The 11,569-nt window shown below is 33.1% G+C and overlaps 1 protein-coding gene across 1 annotated transcript in view; it reads right to left on the bottom strand.

The window, feature by feature from the left end:
* The window catches only part of LOC118182091 (ileal sodium/bile acid cotransporter-like), a 90,383-nt gene extending 81,825 nt beyond the window's left edge, over nucleotides 1-8,558 (bottom strand). The window contains exon 1 of the mRNA XM_035351378.2: nucleotides 8,442-8,558. The gene's annotated coding sequence lies outside the window, so the exon portion shown is untranslated. The remainder of the gene's footprint in view (nucleotides 1-8,441) is intronic.
* Nucleotides 8,559-11,569: the final 3,011 nt, after the last annotated feature.

Consider the following 11,569-nt stretch of genomic DNA (forward strand, 5'->3'; position numbering starts at 1 on the left):
AAGTTAACTGTTATATAATCCAATAATTATATAACAGTTAACTTATATATTTCGTTCATATTATAAATCATAATGCACAAAATTTATATCATTTAAAGAATAGAATTATCTAGTCGTTGTCACATGTTCTATTCAAATACTATAATAAAGCTAGAATGATGTATAAAAGAAATTAAGCAAACAAAACAAAAAAGAAACAGTTTTTCACATACGATTGAGTATTTCTCATTTAATTAATTCAGTTCTCACTTTGCAAGAAGGCAAAAATATATGAAAACTCAAAATATCTATATTAAAAATTACGAAGTAAATCTCAAACACTTATTTCCTCGAAAAAATTCCAAAAAGAATTAAGCATGATTTAATTGGCAATAATAAATGAATGCGTTATCTTTGTTGTTGCGAAGCTAAGTTTCTTTAGATTGACAACAAATCCACTAGTCTCCTGTTTCAAATGTAAACATCAATGGCCGCCATTAAAAAAAGGCTTCGCGGCAATTAAACAACTTTTAGAATTACTGATAATTCTAAAAATATTGCACACAGATTTACTAAAGGCATATAAGATACAAACATATAAGAGTAAAGAAACTGAGATCACTGAGCCGGGTAACAGAGTGGATATAAATATATAAATATATTTATATAGGTTTGGTACGGCCGATTGCAACCAAAATACGAGGTGCACATCTACATGTTATCGCAGTTCTATATAAAAAATTTCAACGTTCTGAGGCTACTCATTTTTGAGTTATGCGAGATACGTATGTACGCACGTACGTACATACGTTCGTACAGACGTCACGAAAAATTCTTTTCAGAATTAATTTTAAAGCAGTTTTATAATTTTTTTGAAGGAAAAGAATATTTTATTCTGTCCTTACGTACTGATATCACGCAAAAACATCGTTAAATTGCATTCGATAGCGGTCAAAATGGATATTTTCGTTGAAATATGCTGCCTGAAACTTTTCGCGATTACAATATTTCCTTTTTACTTCGTACAAGGAAGTAAAAAACATATAATATGGACTAATTTTGAAATGACGCAAAGGAGAGCAATTTATTATAAGCAAATACTATTTTACAATGAAAAAGGAGATAACCGAAAGAAATTCCTCAAAATTAAAATTAGTATTTTGATTTGCATACTTTATAACTGGTATGTACCAAAATTTATATTTCAATGTTGTTGATTACATCTGATTTTGTTTCGAACAAATGAAACATTCAAAACATACTAAATAATGTAAATTATGGAAGACTGTCAAGACATTAGGTACTTTAAGCAGGATAGATGAGAAATAAGCATAGTCCTCGCCGGCACTCGAACCACAGACATCTCGAATACGCGTCGAGCGTGCTGACCACTACACTACAAAAACATGCTAAGATGGCGGGAGAAATACCTTATATACTCCCCCTTTTAAAGAGCTACTGGTGTTTTACCACCTTTTAGTTCGGTCACCACTGTAGAGACATTAGGTTATTTCGAGGTAGGATTGATGAAAAATGAGCAATGCCCTCGCCGGAACTCGAACCACGGACCTCTCGAATACGCGTCGAGCGTGCTGACCATTACACCACGAAGACATGCTAAGAAGGCGGGAGAAATACCTTATAAGACAATTACAAATGTACACCACTGATAAGAGGGTATAATTAAAAAAAAGTGATGAATCTTGTATTTCAGAGCGTATTTAAAATTTGTAGGATGACTACTGGATTCAAGGCGAGTAAAACCCAAAACAAAATACAATAGAACATTGACTGACGAACGCCTAGAATCACTAACAAATCGGCATACGAACAAATTTTCCAAATGGAACATGTCTCGGATGATAAATGATCTGTCGAGCTACGAACGAACAAACTAGCAACTAGTCATGACACTACAAAATGCAGTTAATGCAGTGAACGAAATGTCTTCAGGGGAAAAGAAAGGAGATTTGGGTTTGGATTAGTTTAGTTTATCATGTCAAAGGACACTAGAGCTATCTGCCTAAGCGAAGGGATGTCTTCGTGGAGGAGTTCCTCATGGAAACTGGCTCGTATACACGTTACATATGAGGAAAACCTCGAAAACCCCTATACAGCCAGACTTTCTGCCTGGAATCGAACGATAGTCGGAACTACGAGTGTTCAGTGATTTTACCGCTTGGCCGCTGGTGGGCCGAAGGAAGGGAGAATGTTCTTAATTATTTGATTTGCGAAATTTTGTAAATTAGAATAAGATGCAAAAGTTCATAGAATAGTATCACTCTGATAAAGCAGTAGTAAGTCGAAGCATAAATATTTGAAATAACAAAGCCATGCCTTGATCTAGGAATATTTTAAAGCGTAGACAGAAGCAAATCTTTAATGTGAAAAGAGCCCATCGATTCTCAGGTAAAGAGAACCGGTATAAAGTGAAAAAGAAAAGAAAAAGAAAAATACCCAGAAAGGTAGCAGCTGTAAGTTATTTTAACGGAATGCCGCCCAGAAGGGCATTCCTAGCCCCTCTGGGCCGACTCTGACTGCCTTGTCGAAGGGCCCGGGTTCGAATCCCGGAGAGGGCATTTATCTAATTTGTGTGTGCCTTCATAGCAGACAACAGCGGCCCACCTGTTAGGTACCTCCATAATAAAGAGACCACCGCTTCCGGTTTTAGTAGTGGCTAATGTTTGTAAATGGCTAAAGCCCGCAAATTAAACGGAAAAAATAATAAACGGAATAGAATTTCCCTTTCAAACAATAACATTTTGCACTACTACTTTTTTCATCGTTTTTTGCTCATGTCATCAAATTTCTTTCGTAGAAATACGGTGAAATTTAATTCGATCTCCTAATTTTTATATATTTAGTGTTATGTTAAATACTGTGCGTATGTTAATATTCTATATACAAATTTACATTCAGAGTGAGAGAGAAAGATGAGGGACGCAGCCCGACCCTCCTGGCAGACTTTATGTCGCCCTATGGCCTTTTTGAGGGCTGCGCCAGAGCAAGCTAGAAACAACACGTTCAACAAATAGACATATAGAACATAACTAAAAAACAAAATTAAAATTAAAATCCCTACTGCAGGCTTATCACGATTAATCTTCTCCATCCTTTTCCTGGCAATTATTTTCAGTCTTTTAAAAATCATTTAAAATATCATATATATTAAAAACATCATTTTTCTTAAACTCGTTCCTGATATCAGTAAAATATTTACATGTTTCCACATAATGCTCCTCAGTGCCCGGTTCTTTATAGATATCACAGAGGTCAGACTCTTGTAATTTAAACCTTTTAAAACAGAAAGGAAAACGGCTATGACCTGTAATGATTTGGTTAACGTCAATGTCTGAATAACATAAATTTTTTTAAGTTTAACAAATTTCATATAACCTTTATTTCGATCAGACCTTTCCCACTCCTCCCTCCATTTATCATAAATATAATTTTTCATAATAGTCACAGCTTTCCTTGTTGATCCCTGTACATCAATATCACGAGCATTAACGTCGGTAATTGCCTCCTTGGCCAGTGCGTCCGCCCTCTCATTTCCAAAATGTCCAACGTGTGCCTTCACCCAATTAAACACAATATTTTGATCTTCCCTCAAGTCTTTATATAATTCTCTAATATCTACCATTAAAGGGTTGTCTTGATCAGGTCCTGAGAGAGCTTGAAGGATATTCAAGCATACGAATACATTCAGAGTATTATTTTCTAAGCAATCATTTGGGATTGATTCAATTTGCATTAAATTCCTATGAGGAAAAGTGTTTCGGCTTACAAATAATATTTCGGGTGACGAATTATCTTTAGGAACAAATTATGTTCATAAGCCTATGTTTTACTGTGCTCAATACAGTTTCAAAATATTTCATTTAAAATTCAAGATTATTATGAACACATGAGTTCAGTACAACAAGGAATTTTATTAGTTAGCTCTTCTAAAATATATTCTCAAAATGAATTTGGAATTTTATGCTATTTGAGAATATATTTAATTGCAAAGCTTAGAATATTTTTATATGTATTCTTTGAAGACGTACGCATTCTTGGGAGCTTTACCATTTGCAGTTTTTCAAAATGCGAAAATGTTTTGACTGTACTTGCTAAGCTGTTCTAGCTAACATTCTTGTTCTGAAATCTTAATATTCAGATAACTTACGGAGTCTGAAGAATTCATGGTATGAGCGTGAAAAAAAGATTTAAAAAAAAAAGAGAGAGAGAAAAAAGAATTCCTTGAAGGTTAAGCAGCGAAAGACCTTGAATTTAGCGTCTCGATTTCTTTACAGAATATTGAAGTTACTGTTACCGTAGTTTTAGAGTTAAAATGTCTTTAGATGTTTAAGCTTATTTGTCAGATTTTGGTAGAACGTAAAACCTCTTTTATTTTCAATAGGATCGTTATTTTCTCTTACATCTAGATAAAATAATTGTGTTAAACGGTCTCAAATTACAATCTATGTCAAATAGGTAGTCATTAGAGTTTCCACAAGGTTATAAAAAACAGCAAATATATAATTTATAATGTTGGGAATTTTCCTATGCTAATTGACTGTTTTAATAACGTCTAAATACGAGGTAAAAAGGGTTTCTGCTATCAAGCAAAGAACAGGAATATTGGTGTAATCAAAAAATGTTGTTCGTAAAGACATGCTATCAAAAAAAAAAAAAAAAAAAAAAGGATCATTTGTGTTCATCGTTATGCAGTGCATTCGTGATGTCTGTTCGCCGCCCAGCCGGGATAATAGTTAGTGATGCTGATTGGCATAGCGAAGAGCCATGGTTCAGATCCCAGAAAGAAGGCATGGATTTTTGTAAATTTATAGTCTTCGTGCGGCATTGAAGCACTCAAAATATGCGGCAAGCCGAAAGTCCTCTCGAGAGATTAGTGGTAGGAGAAGAGGGGGGGACGCTCGGACCCATCTTACCCCCGGGATGCTCTCCATTAAAATTGGGGGCTGAACTGAGCGAAGTCGTGCTGTCACGTGTATGATGCGCAAGGCTCTTGTCAACGACAGCCGCAGTCTTGCATTCCTTGTCACGATAAATTTCGTGGACTTGTTCTGATGCTGCTGTCGGACCGGTGAGTTGAGTCACAACACCAACAACGAAGTTTAAGTAGTTGACCCTTTACTTTACATTAGGGAAAACGACTATCACAGGCGGAGTGGATAAAACCGCAGAATACTGGTAGTCCACTCAGATTTTGATGAAAACAAGGATATAGTTTTCTTGGTGTCCCCGTGTGTAATGCGAATACAAGGCATTTTGTTTAACAGAACTAACACATGTCCATCTGCTATGGAGGAAGAATTTTTGCAATTTGTTTGGGGGGAGCTGTAACACTGAAAGAGAGATGTTTTCCTCCCTTCGGCAAAAAGAATGCATATTGTAAGTTTTTCAACCAGATCGCTACCAGGATCGAGCTAAAGAGCTCGAATGGAAGATCTTTGTTAGCACTCTCTGTGTTTATAATCCAAAAGTACGACTTGCTGATTGGCTGTTTTATATCATGTGACGAAACAGAAAAATTTCCTAAACAGTTGTCCTTCCTCAATTTTTTTTATGCTCGATGTAGATCTTAGAAGGATCCCATCAATGCGTGCCTTTTATTTTTCTTGATTTTTTTATTTTTAATAAACCGAGTTACTGTATTTATGAAATATTTTTGGTGTAATCATACAGAAGCATTTTATAAAAAAACTCAAAGCTGCATCCACAAGAAAATTTTTTAATTCTCACATTGCAGTAATATAATCCTCCTTGAAGAGCAGCGTTTTCAATTCTAGAAATTAATACTCTAAAACTGATATACCAATAAAATCAACTTGAGTCAGTTCCTTAATGATTTTGCTCCACCTGTAACCGAGCGGTTAAGATTGCTGAAGGCTGGTAGTTTAATCCGGGTTCAAATCAAGACGAACGAGTTGGTTGCTTTCATAATTTTCAGCATGGGTAACGTTAATTTAATTTCCCTTAGAAAGTCCTCTATAAAGGCTGTCCCTTCCTCTTAGGCAGATAGCCCTCGTGTGCTTTGATATATTCAAATAACCCAATCTAACCTTAATGAGTTTTGCTCACTTCATTTTATACGTGTTTAAAACTATATTTATTACATATACATTTCATATATATTTAATACATATGTATTTAATAAACTATACTGCATTTTTATGTGCATACATTATGCATATAACCAAACGCATTGCAGTGGAATCAACTTTGGTAGTCATTTGCAAACCGCCAGTGATCTCCAAATCATAAAACTGAAATGTATAATTAAAATGGGAACTTAGAACACTATAATTAGAAAAAAATAACTTTTATTTACTTTGATAATGTTTTTTATGCCTAAATATTGTTAACAGTTTGATTTATATGATACTTAATTAAAGGCATATGAAATAGGCCTCGTATTTTTCATTCGCGAAGATTTAATCAATCCGCGAATTAAAATCCTATGAAAATTTAGCAATGTCTACAATTTGGATGACAGGTTAACATGCTTTTAAGACTTTCCTTGTTCTGTCGCATTTTTAAAAACAAACACATGTTTCCGAAGTTTTATTACGCCAAGCTCTTAACCTTCCAACAGACTTGAATTAGGTCATTTCTCGCATACCCACCTTCTCAGCTACAAGTATTCACATTCTCTAAAGTCTTATACCACATTCCTTGTAGACCGTTATGTTTCATTTTACGGATATCATTCTTATCTCCAACAACAACAAAAAAATGCTAAAGTTATAATTCGCAATCTAAAAGAAATATAGTAAGTCTGAGTGTTTGTGAAAGGTAAACATCATTTTTTAAAACGGACTTTCACTTTTCATTACAATCTTCCAAGTTCACACATTAACTTCCAGAAATGTGCTATGTTTATGAAATATGCTACATCTGTGAAAGTGCTACATTAATGAACATTCCAAAACACTTCGAAACCCCAGTTTTACGTGACAAGTAAATAAATGTAATTAATGGAAAGGAAAAAAGAAGGAAAATAAATATGAGCTTGATTGATTCCATCAACAAAAACACGTTCACGGAAGTTTTGATTCCGGACTTTTTTAAAACTGGCCGCTAAGATAATGATCTTAATGAAAGTAACTAATATAATTTAAAAGTCCCGTTAATAATTAATAATAGCAGTGAAAACGGATTCTATTTATTTCTTTTAAATCACTCAGTTTTAATCAACAATAAAAAAATTAAATTCGAAAAGAAACATAAATATCTTACGCATTACCGAATGGCAACACAATCGCGCGTGGAAGATAAAAGTATTTTGTTCAGGGAAGAGACAAAACATTTATTTTAAATCGCTGAGTTTGTTGATTAAATTCGAAAAATAAATATCTTACTCTTTGAAGAGTGACAATACATTGCATTTAAATTGCTGCGTTGTTTAATCAAAATTTCATTGATTTGCACGAAACATAAAATAAATGAAAAACAACTTAAATTCGAGATTCGAGGTGCACATGTTCGGGTTGAGGATCATGAAGAGTTTAAAATGTAGTGACACTAGATATAGCCGCCTTTTCTATACATAAGATGAACATACAAATACATGCATGCAGATTCTTTATTTTAAAAAGATGAAGAATAATATTCAAAGAGTGTAAAACTAAGAACACGAATTACTTTTTGCCGATAAATAAAAATTCAGAGAAATGTTGAAGGAAAATCATTTCGTATAAATATCATGATAATAAAATGGGCACTATAAAATGGGCGGTTTTAAGGAAATTATTCTAAAAATGGAAGGTTTTGTCAAACGATAAAGACACTGCTAAATTTTTTCCTGGAGAAATTTTCCTGTTTAGTCCTCGTATAAAAATATTTTATTATAATTTTTTTCGTTTAGATTTTGAATACGGTACTTTTATTGTTTTACATATGAATAAAGCTTCCATTTAAATAATCATTATTGTGTAACTAACTTAGTTAGTTTAGTATAAAATAATTAATTAATGATTTATACCAAGCATAAGAATATTGAAATAAATGTAATTGTTATCAATAAATTAATCATCCCAACACTATAATATTTTTTTAACTTTGCCGTTATTTGCAGATTCTTTTCCTTAATTCGAAAATTTAAAGAATTTTTGTTGAATTTTTAAGGGAAAAAACAAGGTTAAATTTTGAAACTGCATTTTAAAAGCTTCATATTTTTTAAAAACAAAACTTGATAAATATTGTCATGCTACTACACCTATTATAAAACATTTATAAAAACAATGCTTTAAATATACAACAAAAGTACAAAACGATCAGAAACTTAAAAATTTTAAAAACTTCAATTTTAAGAGCTTAATTACTAACTCTCAATAAAAGTAATCTAATCACCAAATATGAGCAGAAATTGAAAATTAACCAATTAAATTAATTAAATCGAGATATCCACAAAATATGCAAAATACATCCTGATATTGAAAGTAACATCCACGTACCTGATGATTTAAACTTGCAATAAATCCACAGAAATTGTTCGATAAGAATCGAATTAGGCAGAAATGTGCCTTTTTATACCAATTGTCATAGCTAACCGACCTCAGCCACCAGGTGGCGTATGCTAACGACGTATAATACAATCCCTGTCCAACCACTCAGCAATAACGTAAGAATTGAACTTTTTTTGTTATTTTCCCGCTCAGCGGAGAGAAAGTGTGTATGGATTTTGCAATTCGTCTTCAATGTGTAGGGATCCGTAGCCCGTGCTTTAACTGTAACTTCCACCGCTCTAGCGACACTTTTAGAATCAGTTAACAGAGATTAACTCTAACAATGTTTAATGATGGATTCGCGAACTGTTGACAGTGATTACCGAAACTGATCTCGTTGGTGGTTTGAGGTCAGTGATTTCCAGAAGAGGAGGAACTTATTTATTCCGCTCTTTTGTGATTATCTGATTATCTACGTAAGAAAATTAACCTTTTGTACTTTTATGGAGGAAATATTTTCCTCGAATTAAGAAATTAAAAATGCGTATTAATGTGTTACATGCATGTACATTTGCCGTTTCCGTTAATTTTCTTAAGTCTGTGATATAATAGTTTTAGAGACTAACTCAGTAAAAATAAAATACGTCCTTTTCAAATTTCTTATTGCAAGACCGGCAAGTCACTGGCTATAAATAATGTAAAGCACTTAGAAATATACGAAATAGAAACACAACTAAAATATAAACGATAGTATAAGATATTTTTCACTTGAAAAATTCGCCTAACATCTGAACGTTTTTCTGTGTATTACCATATTTTATCCGCAGCTTTACTTTATTTTTATTTTATTTGCATTTTTGAGCTTATAAATATCATAGAATGAGAGTTATCTGGAATTCAGATGTCCGGAGTTGTTGTTATCCGAATAATTTATTTTCCTTTTGGGCCTAACGGTAACTTTTTTTAAAAAGTAATTGTGTTGATTTATTGATGTTTTTAATATTTTATGCAGATTTTCGGTAATATAAAAATATAATATATTCCAGTATATACTTTATAAGGTATCTTCTCCCACTTTTCCGCATGCTTCGAGGTGTAACTAGAAGCACGCTCGACGCGTATCCGGAAGGTCCGGAGTTCGAATTCTGGCGAAGGCATTGTACATTTTCACGATCCAGTTGCACGTGTAACCTAATGACTCTATAACTTTTAGGAAAAACATTTATTTAGATCAGTGTGTGTAGTATGTACACGGGTCTGTGGTGTCCGACAAAACCATTAACAGAAAAATGGTTTAGCTGTTGTAAAGCTAACTATTCTTTGCTTATTCCGTGAATCGTAATTCAGTCCTAAAACGGATTTCTTTTCTAAAAATAGATTAAATAAATGAGCTGTCTTTAAGTTAATTGAATTAACTAATTATATTTTTTTTCCTTTAACATGCAGAATAATACAGTTAAATTACTCTCTTTTAGCCTTTTGGTGCACGTCGTAGGGACTTTTGCGTGAAGTTCCTAATGAATTACTCAATTAACTTTCTAATGTAATGCGTAACATTTCCTCAAAAGTATAGTGCGATATGCTTAAGTAGTTAGTATACGACCAATAGGAATCGGATTGTTTTGACAATAAAGGAAAGTTAATATCCTTAACAAAGTGAGAAATAGTGAAATTGAAGAAATGAATTGGATAGAATGGCGACGATTTCACATACAAAAGAAATATTTAAAAATTGATGTGAATTATGTCTCTGTCTTTGGTAATGAAGACGGGAAGACTGAAATCTGTCGAGAAGAATGATAAGAAGAACGGAAAATGAAAAGAGTAATCATGTTCTATAAAATTTAGTTGCAAGTAAAAGGGAACTCCATTATCCGAATTTTTGAAGTCTCCGCATGGATCAGATTTTTAGTATTACAGTAAAGCATACGAGCGTTGTTTTTAAAACACGTGGGGGAAACATCGAAAGTTCCTTTCCGGCAAGCTGCAGTCGACTTGTGAACCCGGATGAAGCTACCAGCATTCAGCGAATTTACCGCTTGGCCGCTGGCGGGCAAATCCGGTTGGACTGAGATGTCAGATTATTTAATATTCAGTTTTACTGCCTGTTTTTCTTTGAATGTCTCTTCTTGGTGGACTGTTTTTTTATTAAGTTTTTTAGTTCAGAAATTAAAAGGATTTCGAATATCATTTGTATCTTTTACTAATAAAAGCATTTTTAGCGAGACTGGAGAGTATTAAATATTTCCATGTTTTCCCGCTTTATAAAAGAAAGGTAGAATTTAATAATTGTTTGCATCGAAAAACAGGTTTTAATTACAGTTTGTCTAAAAATGTCCATTTTCTTAAAGCAGCTTAGTTTGCTTAAAATCATGCGATAACTTAAAATAACGATAACGGTTGAAGTTTTCTTATAATTTTGAAAATGCGTTGCGATTCCTCTTGATTTTTTTAATTCTTAAAATATCTGATGCGGACACCACCCCCATAGCACAAAACATCCTCAGAATGTCCTAGTTAAGTCGCAATATCCCGGGACATACTTAGGATGGCCTGAGGACATCGTAATTTAACATCTTGAGGATGAGGTGACTTCCTTGTACAGCCTATTAAATATTTCTTTTAAGACAAAAAACTAATTTAAATATTGTTATATATTTACAAAAATAAACTGCTGTTCAATATTGTTAGATATTTACAGCAGTAAACTGACATTAAATATTGTCAGATATTTATTATTAGACTAAATACATATGTAAGCTGTTATTATATATGTAGTCAGATTTCATTATTTGTCAAGAATTATTATTATTTTTTTAATTTGACATTGCTGAAACATGAATATTTTCGTCATTTGAGTACAATCATTTGTACACTTTACATTCAAAATACACTTCGAATTGTTAAGAACATTAAATATAATGTAATGCAAAGCGCATCTAAGCGGAAAACCTCTCACGGATATGTCAGTCTTCCGAAGTCGCTCCTGAACTAACAATTCAGAAACTGATACTCTCTCCGCACTCATATAGTTTTCTCCCAGCCAACCAAAGAAATTTGTATAAAGTGTGTATGAGACATTTACGATACGTGATAGTCATATGTTTCTTGTCTAAACAATGGATTAAACAACGTAG

The sequence above is a fragment of the Stegodyphus dumicola genome, chromosome 3, assembly GCF_044657685.1.
Source record: "Stegodyphus dumicola isolate Sdum_Otavi_A_Nest chromosome 3, ASM4465768v1".
NCBI lineage: Eukaryota > Metazoa > Arthropoda > Arachnida > Araneae > Eresidae > Stegodyphus > Stegodyphus dumicola.